The sequence below is a fragment of the Hyperolius riggenbachi genome, chromosome 12 (genome assembly GCF_040937935.1).
Source record: "Hyperolius riggenbachi isolate aHypRig1 chromosome 12, aHypRig1.pri, whole genome shotgun sequence".
Taxonomy (NCBI): Eukaryota; Metazoa; Chordata; class Amphibia; order Anura; family Hyperoliidae; genus Hyperolius; species Hyperolius riggenbachi.
The window spans coordinates 217,478,432-217,493,784 of NC_090657.1; the positions used below are offsets into that span (position 1 = coordinate 217,478,432).

At 46.9% G+C, this 15,353-nt stretch overlaps 1 protein-coding gene across 2 annotated transcripts in view; it reads right to left on the minus strand.

Moving 5' to 3' along the window:
* The window catches only part of NTN1 (netrin 1), a 431,580-nt gene that overhangs the window by 219,236 nt on the left and 196,991 nt on the right, over positions 1-15,353 (minus strand). For both annotated transcript variants that reach the window (XM_068263271.1, XM_068263272.1), the window contains one exon: positions 7,017-7,356. The gene's annotated coding sequence lies outside the window, so the exon portion shown is untranslated. The remainder of the gene's footprint in view (positions 1-7,016; positions 7,357-15,353) is intronic.

Here is a 15,353-nt window from a genome sequence, read left to right on the forward strand (position 1 = left end):
TGTGAACTATTGACCTTTCCTGCACTGAAGAAAAAGAAGATACTGTGACTGACACTTGAGATAACAAGCTTCAGAAGACAGAGCTCTCTGCGACTTTGAAAGTCGTGGAATTCAATGGCTTTTTTAAACTGGGGATTCTTAACTCCTCCTGTACTGGAAACAATATTAGACTTATGTCTCTGCTCCAAATGTTTTATTTCTTAAAGAGACACTGAAGCGAGACTAAATCTCGCTTCAGCTCTCATATATAGCAGGGGCACGTGTGCCCCTGCTAAAACGCCGCTATCCCGCGGCTGCACGAGGGTCCCTTCAACCCCAACCCACCCCCCCGCAAAAGTTGGTCGGAAAGTTGGTCGTAGGATTTGTCTTCCTGGAGGCAGGGCTAACGGCTGCAGCCCTGCCTCCAGTCGTGTCTATCAGACGCGCATCGCCGCCTCTCCCCCGCCCCTCTCAGTGAAGCAAGACTGAGAGGGGCGGGGGAGAGGCGGAGATACGCGCTGACAGACGCGCGTGGGGCAGGGCTGCGGCGGTTAGCCCTGCCCCAATGCGGAAGCGCTCCCCCGCATTACGGAGGGGATTTGGGGGGACAGGGACCCCCGTTAAGCCACGGGATAGCGGCGTTTTAGCAGGGGCACGCGTGCCCCTGCTATATATGAGGTATGAAGCGAGATCTATTCTTGCTTCAGACTCTTTTTAACTGTACTACACATACAAATCATTATATTATATTTTTTTTTCACTTCAGTGTCTCTTTAAGCAGCATATACAGTGAATCGCTGGAGCAATCCTGGGGTTTCACAAGGAAACAAGAGTTTGGGGGGCACTTTTCCATTGGAGGCAAAGAAATAAATAAAAGTTTTCTAAGACTTATACGACTTAAAATAATAAGAGGAAGAATGGACTTGATGTTTTGCTGCAATTAAAACATATTGGCCCGATTCAATTCTTTGTATCTCCTAAGTTTTCTCATAGGAGATAATTTTTCATCTTCTGTTTAAACTACAGTAACTTTTCAGCACTCTGCAATTGAAAAAATTATCTAAAAGTAGGTGGGAAAGTGATGTCAAAATTATTCAGAGTATTTTCTTGCTTGCTGGTGGCTTAACATGCATTTTATTGGATATGGTGTGACAATCTCACCTAGGAGAATACGTTAAAAAGTGAAATTGGATCGGGTCCATTGACCATACCCCATTTCTAATGAGTTTTCTCTAAGTAGATGTTGTCAAACCTTATGAATTAAATACTTTCAAAGCTCCCACCAATCAATACATTGCTCAGAATGAGTTTGATATTACCCCTTTTGCCAACTTTTTCGTAGTTTTTATGTTTTAAGTACTGAAAAAATGTTTTTTTTTGATGAGATGAAAAAATATCTCCTTCAAAAAAATTGAGGAGGAAAGTTAATAGTCAGTTATCCCTACTTCAATTCACCTAAGGCCCAATCCAATTCACTTTTTCTTTTAAGTTTTTTTCTTAGGTGATCTTTTCACGTCTTTTCAATAAATGCCTTTCAAGACAAGAGGAAGACAAATCCTAAGAATAATTGTGACGGTACCTCTTTTCACCTACTTTTTGGTACTTTTTCAATTACAGAGTGCACAATTATTTTAAAGAGAAGATCAAAAATGATCTCCTAAGTGAAATCTCCAAAGTGAAAAAGTGCATTGGATCGGACCCCTTTTCTCTTTATTTTTTCTCCCAGGATATACAGTATTTTTTCATCTTCTGTTTAAAATAAGCTTTCAGCACTTTGCAATTAAACAAGTACCAACAAATAGGGAAAGAAAGTGCTGTCACAAGTATTCTGAGTATTTTATTGTTTGCTAGTGTCTTAACCTCCTTGGAGGTAACCCCGTGTGCCGCTCAGGCCTTGCTGGGCCGATTTACATATTTTTTTTTTTTGCTACACGCAGCTAGCACTTTGCTAGCTGCGTGTGCATAACGATCGCCGCCGCTACCCGCCGATTCGCCGTTATCCGCCGCGCCACCCCCCCCCCCAGACCCCTTTCGCTGCCTGGCCAATTAGTGCCAGGCAGCGCTGAGCGGGGCATCGGAACACCCGCTGACGTCACGACGTTGGTGACGCCATGGCGATGGGGAAGCCCATACAGGGAATCCCGTTCAGAACGGGATTCCATGCAGGGTAAAAGTGCTGGCGGTTATCGGAGGGGTGGGAGGGATAGCGAAGGGAGGGGGGAAGCATGTAGCTAGCGCTAGGCTAGCTACATGCTTTTAAAAAAAATAAATAAAAAAAAAAAGTTCTGCGCTGCCCCCTGGCGGATTTATTGTACCGCCAGGGAGGTTAAAAGGCATTCTATTGAAAACATCACCTAGGAGAAAACTTAAGAGAAAAGTGAATTGAATAAGGAACCGCTATGTTTTAATTACTTCTACCCATTTCCTCTTCCTATACCTCTTGCCACAAAAAAGGAAAGGAACAAAATTATCACATTTTCCAATCCAGAAATCACAATACTAAAGTAAACATCTTTTTGGTGATCTTCTTCCTGGGTCAGGAAGCAAGGCGAATCTCCCCAGCTAGACCCCAGCAGGGCCGGTTCTAGAAACAATGGGGCCCCAGGGCAAAATTAGCCCCCAACAAGACACCCTTTGACCAAAAATCGGCATTAAAAGCCCTTTGTTGTAGCCAACTTTCCCTCCTGGGCCCCTGAGCTGGCTGTGGACCCTTCCTCCCAATCACCTCCCAACCTAACTGTGCTCCCCGGGGCCCCTGCAGAGTCATTGGCAGTTCAGTGTCTCACCTGCCCACCAGCACAGATGAGATGCTACTCTGCCAAAGACTCTGCAGAGGCCCCGGGGAGAAACAATTCAGATGGGAGGAGACCCCTTAGGGGCCCCTACATGCTCTGGGGCCCTGGGGCAATTGCTCCCTTTGCCTCTATGGTAGTGCCGGCCCTGGACCCCAGCAATAGAAATCTACAGGTGCTCCAATCCTTTCCTTTTTCTATTGAAAAAAATAACATTTTGCCTGGAATTCCATTTATAGTGTAGCAGGAGAGTCCTCAGTCTTGCAGCAAGACCTCAGGTACTGGTGTCTAAGGCCCCATCCACACTTGCGGTGGGATTATTCTTCAATCACACTGCAATAGTCCTGAAACTTCGCACTGCACATTGCCACTGCAGTGCGACCATACAGTGAAGCATACAGTACAATTAATGTATGCCTTACAGACAATGTAAACACGCTCATCGTACTGTTAAAGGGGAAGTGAAGACTTAAGGCGACGGCAACTGCGCCTGTGTACACCATGTATCTTTTCTGCGTTCCAGCCCGCAATAGTGTCCTGCGCTATTGCAGCTGGAATGCGGAAAAAGATACACATGGCTCGGGGCACGCAGGCACAGTTGCCATCGACTTACAAGTGGACGGTAACGAAATTAGCTGGCGGTGGGAGAACGGAAGATCGTGGAGGACCGGCGCAGGACAGGAAGGCTGCACGGGGCTGGCAGAAGCCCCAGGTAAGTGAAACTCTGTGTTTTATTCCAATCTTCACTTCCGCTTTAATGCATTGCAGTGTGTTGCTCTGTTAGGACACGCCATGCTGTGATCCATGTGACAGCCCTACCAGGCTATCATTACTTCTGTAATGGGATGTGGCGATATTATGCAACGCAACACAACGGTGCAAGTGTGAAAGGAGCCTTAAGGCCCATACACACCGTGTACAAATGTCTGTACAGACATGTGTTGAGCGACGGTTTGTGAGACGCTTTGTTTGTGTGAACATCAGGGGCGTAACTAAGACCCACCGGGCCCCCCTGCAGAAATTTTAAGTGGGTCCCCTAACCCCCCCCCCCCCCCGACCCGCTCAGGGCCGTTTTGGGGGGCTGAGGGGATCACAGCATGAGGGGAAAGCTATGGCCACACTCGGCGGAGAGGGGGGACGGTCCCCCCCCTCCCTCACCTCAGGCTCTCCCCTCTGCGCTCCCCTTCAGCTTCAATAACCATGTATGTGCAGCGGCGGGCAGCGGCAGCTACATACCTTCTGTGCGCTCCAGCGTGGACGTTTCTCTCTCTAGTGCCTGATACGACTTCCTGTTTATACAGGAAGTCACGTCAGAGGCTAGAGAGAGAAGCGTCCACGCTGGAGCGCACGGAAGGTAAGTAGCTACCGCTGCCCAGACACTGCCCGCCGCTGCCCAGACAGTAATTTAAGCTGGAGGAGAGCGCAGAGGGGAGAGCCCGAGGTGAGGGAGGGAGGGAGCCCCCCCCCCCCCCGCCGAGTGTGGCCATAGCTTTTCCCTCATGTTGCGACCCCTCCAGCCCCGCCAAAACGGCCCTCAGCTGGCCCCATGGGCTGCAGCCCCTATTGTTACGCCCATGGTGAACATGGCAAGCGACAAAGACTGTCAGCAGACTCAGCCATGTTTGAGCGATTCAACTGGTGAATCTCTGGTAACTTTTGTCTCACAAACCGTCGCTTAGTCTGTTGGCGTCCTGTCGTGTGTAGGGAAGTCTCCTACAGACAGCAGAGTCGCTACCATAGTACTACTGCTATACGTAGTCTGTGGCAGACCGCTTCCGTCGTGTCTTCACTCTTTCTGTTGTCACGTGTGTACAACTGTCACCAACTCGAAGTGTCGCTGCCATAAATATGCTGTTGTCTCTTGTCTGTTTGTCGCTGCCTCACAACTACAGACAAATGTATGCGGTGTGTATGGGCCTTTAGGATTGCTGATCTACTATCTGCACATACATTTCTGTGATGATACCACTGATCCTGGCCAACCATCAAGTCAGCTGCCTCAGGATTTGAGGAAAGGTTATTCTTCATTATTTCGAAGTAGTAAACTATTTCAATGTGCACGACTAATCAAATTCACCAATCTTACATGCTGTACATACACATATTCTATACTGGCAGTACACATGTGATTTACACATGCGCATACAAACAATGTACACACACAAACTCAAGCTATACACACTGTACACATGCAGTCTCAGAGAACACAAACATTCACATACACATACTTAATAAACACATTACACAAACAATGAACACACACACAGTTCTGTAACATCTGTAAGTTCTAGAAAAAAAAAATATCATGATGAAAAAGGAAAAAAATAAATTAAAAAAAACGTCCTGAAACAAGGTGAAACATCTGTTAACAAGGCCATTTACAGGTCGACAGCCGCCCAGTTATTCGTAGAAAACGGTTTGGCTGAGTGGTGGGTGCAGCATTGATTTTCTGTCAAATTTCTGCTGAAGTCTAAAAATCAATCCCACCGATGCCTTGCTTGTTTTTGTATTCCTTGTTGATACAGTTAAAAACAGTGCTACTGCAACAAACCCACCACGCTACAGCAGGCAAAAAAATAAATAATTACCGGCATGTCCAGCCAATAAAAATATGGAAAAATGAAAGTAAATTGATTGCCAACAGATGTAGTGATTACATTTGCAGGTAAAAAATAAAAAATATCAAAATGTTACAGCCTTTATAGCTAAACATGGGGGGAAAAACAATCATGAGGACTGCAGTGAGAATAATTATTATAACTATATTTTCTGATATTATTAATGATCTTATCAATGCAACCTACTAAGAGCAAAGTAATCCAAGTGTCCTTTATACATCGTAATATACAGACTTTTACACCAATTATTTTTTAGCTTTGCTTCTGCCATATTAATAATTACTCCGTAATGACCTTAATTATTGAAAAAAAATATACAATTTATATTTTTTAATCGAGTATTCCATTAAGTTTTGTATCCTTGCAAGATCAGGAGTAATACTCATGTTACACAAAGGCTGTTCTCATTTTGTCTGCACTAATAGTAAATTACTGTCCAGCATACAAGTAGACACACTGGACAGGAGTCCACAATCTTCTTTACAAAAACAAAAAAAATTCCGCAGAAATTCTCAACATTTAGCCCCTTTTTGGACAATAGATTTGAAGGTCCCTTCAAAAACCTATGTAGCTTTTCAGGACTTTTATCAACAGTAATATTTTTTGAAAGGCAATTTTTATTCCAACATGAAAAACGTTAGTTACACAACACAATTATTAAAGTCTTAATAAAGAATAGTAATATTTAAGTAGCAGGCAGCCTGCATGGATTTTATTTCTTGAAGAGTAGGGGAGGGATGAAATGATTTTTATTACTTCCAAAATCTTATTTTCTTAATTATAATATTTTATGCTGATAAATATTAAATTAAGTATTTCGAGCTAAATTATTTTAATTTTTTAAATTTAAATTTGCAGGAAGATGAACAATAAAAAGGCAATTAGCGTTGCTTTTGTAGCGTGGCTGCAATGACTATCACTATAACAAATCACATTAAACAGGCCACTCCGTTAATAATTCTCTTGGCCGTGACCCGGGCTATAGTCTAAAAATAAAACAAGCATAATACTAACAATTATGCTCACAGTAACAATCCTAGATCACTTGCAGACACTGCTTTTTATTATAATTATTACAGACACATAATAATGGTAAGTGTTAAAAGGAGTGGAGAAAAAAAATTAAAAGTTTTTTTTGTTTTTTTGCCCAGCAAGTAAATTTGCGTTTTGTGTAAATGCGGCTACAAGGCTATTTTGGAGCGATCTTGGGCTGTTGCGTTTGGAGAGTGACAGCTCTATTCAATTGTCAGCAAATAGCATTTTGTGTGTCTGTGTAGCTTTCTCTTGCAGATTAGCCAGTGGGGGATGAATAGCATGCATTATTCCGACCACTTGGTATTCTGAAATGCCAAAATAATTACCAGGGACTAATTCACAGCATTTAGCAGTTGGATAAAGATTTTTTTTTTTCAAATCTTCGCTCAAAATTTGCTACTTTTCTTTAATCAACTAAACCAAAATAAGCCTGTAGGAAAATAACAAAAAATATTTTTGTCTACATTTTTTTCTGTATGTGCATAAAAAATGTATGGTCTCCACCAAATTCTCCTGGTGAACACAAGATCCCAAGAATGGATTGATTGTTGGCCGGTAGGTTTGGCATCCTATAGAGAAGACATTGTCTTACCTTCTGTGGGCTCAGGGTATGGGAATTATCGGCGTCCCTTCTTGCGCTGTGCCAAACTGAGGTTATTTGTGAAAGTTCTCCCCAAAATATGCACCCACGTGTTGGGTGGACCGCTGTCCCGTCTCCTCCACCTGCTCTGCGTCTGGGTGTGACATTCTTCAGCTCTTGTGACGACTTTCCAAGCTTCGGAAGGGGTGTGGAGAGTTGGGGGGGGGGCAGCAGTCTGAAGTGGCCCTTTGGCTGGGATAGAGAGGGGTGATTGGGGGATTTCATGGTTCTGTGCTTCCCAAAGAACGCTGAATTGGGGCTAATTTTGCATCCAGAAGGAGATCAGCTGCTCCTGTGTGCCACAAGGATAAAGAGAGATTTTTACAGTAAAAAATATTTTCTCTTAATTATTTTGTGTACAGAAATAATGTTTAAAAGTACATTTCAAGATTAAAACAATGAAAACAAATTTAAATCAAATAAATGTAAACAATTCCTTATAATTCTATTCTATGGCACCAACATTATAGCTCTAAAAAACAATTTGCTAGTGTTCCTTTCTCTAAGGCTGGTTTCACAGTGGGACGTTGCGTTTTAGGGGACGTTATGGTCGCATAACGTGCCCCTAACGTAACGCCTGGTGGTGTTGGAGCAGGACGCTACCAAGAGCCGCGTTACAAGCAGCTCTTGGTGCGTCTGCTCTGTCGGAGGCACTGCGGAGACCACGTGAGCGGAGCTCTCCACATCACGTGGTCCCGCCAGCCAATCAGCGGCCGCTCCAAAGAGTAAACACTGCAAGTGCAGTGAATGCCAAGTAGCCATGTGCCTGGCTACGTAGCGGCCTCTCCCCACCTCCTCACCGCCCATAAAATGAAAAGAAAAACCCTACTGAGCATGTGCAAACCGTCTAACGTGGCTTAGCCGTGTGTAAAGTACTGCATGCAGTACGTTATGTAGACGTGCTGCGTTACTGTGTAACGCAACGTGGGCACTGTGAACAGCCCATTGATTTTTCATTGCTGTGCGTTGGGGTGCGTTACAGGCTGCTCTAACCTGCGCCTGTAACGTCCCACTGTGAAACCATCCTAAAGGAACTCCAAAATTGAGCATCATTTAACGCACCAATTTGTCCTACTCAATTTTCATGAGACTTCAGGAGAAATGTGATGCAGAAGAGATTGGAATGGTTGTCCCTGGGCAACCGTCGATCCCCTGAAATTCCACTCATGGCCAGAGGAACATTTATTGCCATGCCAAATCAAGCTTTCAATTAAAACGTTTATCAATCTGCTTTCAATTGTCCAACTCAACTTTTCACAGATCAAAAATCGACTGGAGCAAAGCACACCACACCATCCAGTTGCAAATCAACAGAAATTTGATGAACAAAGCAGACCATCCTAAATTTGGGCAGCATGGTGCAGCACAACACTATGTGGCTGCCAAGCTCTCACCCCAAACTGGCTCTAAAAACATTTTTATAGTTTATACACTTTATAGTCTTTTGTGATCAATTGAAATTGCGTATACCTGAGACAGGGGAAACGTTCTATTTTACTTACCTGAAAGCCTTTCAGGTTTCCTTCCAGTCCCATCCGTTGTGCCACTGTCCCCTTCTGAAAGCTGGTTGACTGCACCAGTCGTGGTCTACTGCGCATGTATGGCCCAGATGCTTCCTTGATCACGTTCCCAATCCTGGGAGCGCTCTTTACATGCGCAGAACACTCACAGCCAGGGTAACGCAATTAAGGAGGCCTGCTACTGGGGATTTTGTGGAGGAGCACAACAGGACAACAGAGTGGACCAGAGGAAACAGAGGGACCTGTAAGGCTACAGGGGCTGGAAGAAGTCTTGTGAAGAACAAGTTCTATTTTACTTACCTATCTCAGGTTTACTTTTAAATAAAATCTATTGGTATTTGGCCAGGATGAGGCCAGTTTGGTCAGAGGTCAATAAACCCAACAGTGCTTTGGAATGGGCATATGGATTTTGCGGAGTTCCCAATTCTTACTTTTCAGTTACAACTGAGACAGCATAGAAGTTTGATTTTACTTACCTGAAAGCCCCTGGAAACCTCACAGGCTTCTCCAGTTTCCTCCCAGTTCCCTCCGATGTGCTGCTGTGGCGTTCTAAAAGCTTGTTGACTGTTCTGGTCTAGCTTGCAACAGTCCTGGTCTACTGCGCATGTATGGCCCAGGCGCCTCCTTGATCACGTTCCTAACCCTGGGAACCTTCATTGCTTGCGCAGCCTTGGCAACATGATTGAGGATACCTACTACAGGGGATTTTTTGGAAGAGCACAGCGGGACAATTGAGTGGACCATCTCAGGTTTCCTATGAAATAAAATCGATCGGTATTTGGCCAAGATGAGGCCAGTTTGTCCTTTGGGACAAGCGCACGGCTTTCACAGTGTTTTTAATTCCGAGTTTTGCATTGAAATTTGGCAATTTTGAGTTTGAATTCAGAATTCTCAGAACTCCGAATGTTATATCTGTTATTATTATTATTGATTTATAAAATGCCAACATATTCCATGGTGCTGAACGTTACATTACAATTTTTTTTTTGCACAAACAGTAAAAACCATCTACAAATCACGTTCAAAGGACATGCATGAGAAAGCTCAATGCTAAAATGTTATGCTAAGATTATGAACATTTTGCGAGAATGCAAAATTGGAACCTATTGTGAACACCATAATCTTGTGGTTACAGCAAAAAATATTCACAATTTCATGATTTTGCAATGCAAGCTTGGAATTGGTGAAATGTGTGAAAATTCTGTATGGAATTTCATCAGACTTGGAATTCAGCAATTCTATCCATCCCTACCGGTGCATTCTTTGTATATGGGAGGAAATTTGAGCACTATTGATGGTTCTGTCTAGGAGAACTCATGGAGGAGCATGTGATTTGTTTGATCAGCTGATATATTTGCATAGCTCTGATTTGCTGTGATCACATCCTGCTTTAGAGCACGACCACGACTAGCAAATCAGAAACTTGCATATCTACCACCTGACCAAACTGATCACATGCTTCTCCTAGACATGACCAGCACTACTGAGCACCTGCGGGAAACCTACCCAAACTCTGAGCTGGTGTTTCTTGTGGAATTTGAAGCCAGTATGCCAAAGCTGCAAGGCATGAGTGCCTTCTATCCTTTAGAGATAGAGATCGAAAATTCGCACGAAAACAGCCGTGCTAACAGTTTGCACTCTTTTGTGAATCAAGCCCCTACTCTGCTCTGTTTCATTTTTCACTGCTCAGTCTTCTTGTTATCAGCTCTGATAAAATCCCCGACTGAGCAATCATTTTAGCTTTGCCCAGTAATGATTATAGCTGAGTCAGTCTTCAAGCAGGATCGATCGGGAGTCATTGTACACACAGGACAAAACACAGTTAAGCAATGGAACAGCACAGAATGCGGGGGTAGCGATCCTGGTTATAAGGATAAACCAATCACTGCGTTTATGAGAATGATGATCTTAAAGGTGTAGTGCCCACACTAAGCCATCGCCCACAGGTGCATCAGTTCAGTAACACAAGTATCTATTGACCCACCTGTGCGCACACACCACAACCACCGCACTAAGCCACTCCCCACAACTGTGCCATCCACACTAAGCCACCGCCCACAGGTGCATCAGTGCATACGCATCAGTGTGCGCACACACCACAACCACCGCACCAAGCTGCCACCCACACTAAGCCACTCCCCACAACTGCACCACCCACACTAAGCCACCGCCCACAGGTCCCACACATTCTTACAATCTTCTAATTTAAAGTGTAAAAGCACACATACCTGGGGCTTCCTTAAGCCCCCTTAGGCCTGATCCCGCCCTCAACGTCCTCCTCCGCCTCCTGGATCCTCTGCAATCCTTCTGGTAATTTCGGCTGTGCGCTCACCTTTGGGCTCCACCTTTGCACTCCAGGAGTGTTCTGCACAGTAGTTGAAGAACAGAAAAAAATTGAGCGCTGTACGGAATAATAATCGTAGTAGCTGCCAGAGGCTTTCCAATCCACAGTGGAACAGACAAGGAGGTAAGTATAATCCTCAGCGCTGCCTCTATAGCCCCAGAACTGTTACTGCCGGGCATGGGCAGTAAGCCCTGACTCCTGAAGTTACCGGGAGCCATAGCGGAGGATCCAGGAGGGGGGAGGGTGGCGCAGAGGGACCGATCAGGCCGGAGTAAGCCCCAGGTATGTATGAATTTTTACTTTTTATTCATCTCAGGTTTAACCTAAGATTGAGTGCGCGTTACTAGTGTCTAGGATCACACCACTTTTCTGGCAAACGACCTGTTGACCCTCTTTATAAATAGGCTTCTAAGCACTGAACTGCATTAATTTTGCAGGTAAACCAGCAGAAGTGTCTGGGGACTTCATGCACTTCAGATTAAACATGATTCATAATGACACATTGCTGACCATTGAACTGAATCCAGTTTAAAGGCACCCATTGACTTCAATGTCTTGCATTGCAGTGCTTTAGAAAAGTCCTGCATTGAGGTGTGTTGTCTGCCATCTCTCCATCACAAGGCAGCGAATGCCAGCATATGCCAGCGTACTGGACCATGTGTTCTTGTCTGGAACACACACTAGATTCCTGGACGGCATAGAATGTGCAGCAGGTGCAACATATGGCCCAGTTCGAGATGTCTGGCATACAACATTAGGCATGGTTGCAGTGCCACCTAATGGTGAAAATGTATAACAGCATGTTAATGTCATTATTTCCTGTGTTTAGATGCCCCTACATAATAGCCATAGCAGCCATAGCAACTGCTATGGAGCCCTGGACATGAGGGGGCCCAGGTGATACTCTATGTGTTGTTTCTCTGCCCTCTGACTTTGTCTCAGTGCCCACGGACTACACACAGTGTACATTACATGGGAATGTAAATTTTCCAGTCAACTCATATCCATAGGGTAGGGGCAGGTGGCATTACCCAAGAGTGCCCAGATCTAACAAAATGTTGCAATGGGGCCCATAGTCTCTAGCGAGGCCACTGCCATACACTATACCATTTTCCCCTGCAGATTCAATCATTGTGATCAAGTTGACAAAGAATGAAGCTGCTACCTGGCAGACCGATTGTAATTTTCAATCGATTTCTGCATTATGTTTGGCCCACTCTAGACCACTAGGCAATCTATATTGAAAGTAAAGCCCTTGATCACCAGAGAAGCCATTTGGGAGAAGGGATGGGGGGGGGGGGGGGGGGAGCACTAAAAACCAGGGAACTGTATGGGGGGAGGGGGATCACTACACAACATGGGACTGTATAGGGGAGGTAGGGGGATAGTTAGACAACAAAGAATTGTAAAGAGGGGGGGGGGGTGTCAGTAGACACCAGGGAACTGTATAAAGGAGGGAGGGGACCCCTAGACACCAGGCAACTTTACAAGGGAGGGAGGGAGAGTGGGTCAATAGACACCAGGAAACTGTAAAGGGCAGGGAGGAGGCCACTAGACATTGAAGTTGGCCTGCAATGTGGCCCCACTGTTCAATCTTGGCCCACTTTGCTTTTGAGTTTGACAACCCTGATCTGAAAGGTTATTATGTATTTATATAGCGACAACATTAATAGCACTGTACATAGTACAAAACAAACAGTGGGGAGTATAGATACAGGAGAAGCTCTACACACTGTACACTTAGGACTTCCAGCAACCTGTATAATAATACATACATAGATCACGTGCGGTTTGAGACATCACCAATACTGGTACATGTTTATATGATAAATTACAGAAACGCTAGGGGAGGGCCCTGTCATTACAAGCTCAAAAGGATGAGTTCTATATGTGATAATATGTTTGCCATGCAAGAACTGCTATAAGTCATTGCCTTTGTCAGATCACCGGTATTGCTGTTGGATTATAAAATATGAACATCTAATTATAAAAAGGCAGCCTTTCCAGGGGCTGAGGCCAAGACTGTACAGGGGGGCCAAGGTAGTACAATGCCTGAAGGGCCGAGACCGTGCAACGGGGCAGGGGCCGAGGCTGTGCAACGGGGCAGGATAGGAGGCTGTGGAGAGAGAGAGCTGAGGCTGCAGAGCAGGAGATTAGCCTGTGGGGCAGAAGCCGAGGCTGTGGGGCGGGGCAGGAGCTGAGGTTGTGGGGCGGGGCAGGAGCCGAGGCTGTGGGACGGGGCAGAAGCCGAGGCTGTGCGACGGGGCAGGAAGCCGTGGCTGTGGGACGGGGCAGAAGCCGAGGCTGTGGGACGGGGCTGGAAGCCGTGGCTGTGGGGCGGGGCAGGAGCTGAGGCTGTAGGATGGGGCAGGTGCCGACGTTGTGGGGAGAGTTGTAGCAACTTGGAGGGAGAAGTAATTACCCATGTGTGGGCCGCAGAATATGGCTGCTATAGCGACACCCAACTCATGCGCTGCATGGCCGGCCCTATGCGCCAAGAAGAGAGAAAATGCGCTGCGCAGGAGCTGAGGCTGTAGGGCGGGGCAGGGAGCTGAGGCTGTGGGGCAGGGCAGGGAGCAGAGGCTGTGGGGCGGGGCAGGGAGCTGAGGCTGTGGGGTGGGGCAGGAGCAACTTGGAGGGAGAAGTAATTACCCATGTGTGGGCCGCAGACTACGGCTGCTATAGCAACACCCAACTCGCTACATAGCCGGTAGTGTTCTTTGATCCGAATCTATTTTGTGAGTCGAATCATCCGAATCATGAAATGAGTGATTCGGATCGCAGAAGGGGCGGGGCCAGGAGCGACACGCCCCCTCTCAGCGGGCAGCGGGGTCCTGGAAGCAGAGCTGAGATGGATCGCTCTGTTGGATGGGAGGCAGCCTTGCAGGGAGACAGGTAGATGAGAGAGAGGGGACAACGGTGCCACTGCCAGATATGTGTAGAGGCGAGCACACATACTGGCTGAAATGTGCTGCTGATTATAGGCTGTCTGTTCCGTAGTGCTGCACAGTGAACACATTGGAAGCTTTTGGCTCAGCACAGCTCAGTAACTTTGCAGGCACTGTGATTGCAGGCAGCGCAATATGATCCTCCTGCACTGCTCTAAACAGCTGCACTTTACTTCTGGGAATGCTTTGGGGAATGCTTTCTTTCACTATACGAAGTTTGCATTCAAAGTACACAGATGAGCATATAGGTGAAATACATGTAAAGCATATGATTGCAGCATGTGGGCATTGTGTGCAAGCAAACATTTCTGCTCTCTGCTTGTCCCTGGTCCCTTCTCTGTCCACTCCCTGCCCTCTGTCCATCTTCTCCCCGTCTCTGTGTGTCCACCCTCCTCCCCTTCTCCTGTCCACAGCAGGGAAAGACCTGTCCTGCTATTCATTTCACCCCCAAATGCTTCGGTAGTAAAATGATCCAAGATTCGGATCAAAGATCCGGATCTTTTCAATGATCCGATTCGAGTCATCCGGATCATTGAAAAGATCCGAACTTCCCATCTCTAATAGCCAGCCCTATGCGCCAAGAAGAGAGAAGATGCGCTGCGCATGAGCTGAGGCTGTGGGGCGGGGCAGGGAGCTGAGGCTGTGGGGTGGGGCAGGGAACTGAGGCTGTGGGGCGGGGCTGGGAACTGAGGCTGTGGGGCGGGGCAGGGAGCTGAGGCTGTGGGGCGGGGCAGGTAGCTGAGGCTGTGGGGCGGGGCAGGGAGCTGAGGCTGTGGGGCAGGGAGCTGAGGCTGTGGGGCGGGGCAGGGAACTGAGGCTGTGGGGCGGGGCTGGGAACTGAGGCTGTGGGGCGGGGCAGGGAGCTGAGGCTGTGGGGCGGGGCAGGGAGCTGAGGCTGTGGGGCAGGGAGCTGAGGCTGTGGGGCGGGGCAGGGAACTGAGGCTGTGGGGCGGGGCTGGGAACTGAGGCTGTGGGGCGGGGCAGGGAGCTGAGGCTGTGGGGCGGGGCAGGGAGCTGAGGCTGTGGGGCGGGGCAGGGAGCTGAGGCTGTGGGGCGGGGCAGGAGCTGAGGCTGTGGGGCGAGTTGTAGCAATTTCGAGGGAGAAGTAATTACCCATGTGTGGGCCGCAGACTACGGCTGCTATAGCGACACCCAACTCAGGCGCTACATGGCCGGCCCTATGCGCCAAGAAGAGAGACGATGCGCAGCACAGGAGCTGAGGCTGTGGGGCGGGACAAGAAGCTGAGGCTGTGGGGTGGGAGACGATGCGCTGCGCAGGAGCTGAGGCTGTACAGTGACAGTAGAGGAACACAATCAGTCACCCAGTGTATAGGCATTGCTGCTCAGGAGTTACTACAATCAGTCACCCAGTGTATAGGCATTGCTACTCAGGAGTTACTGTCAGTCTGTGTGAAGGAATCAGGTAAACAGAGATCTGACATGTTTTGCATTGTAGTGAATCATCTCATTTCAAAAC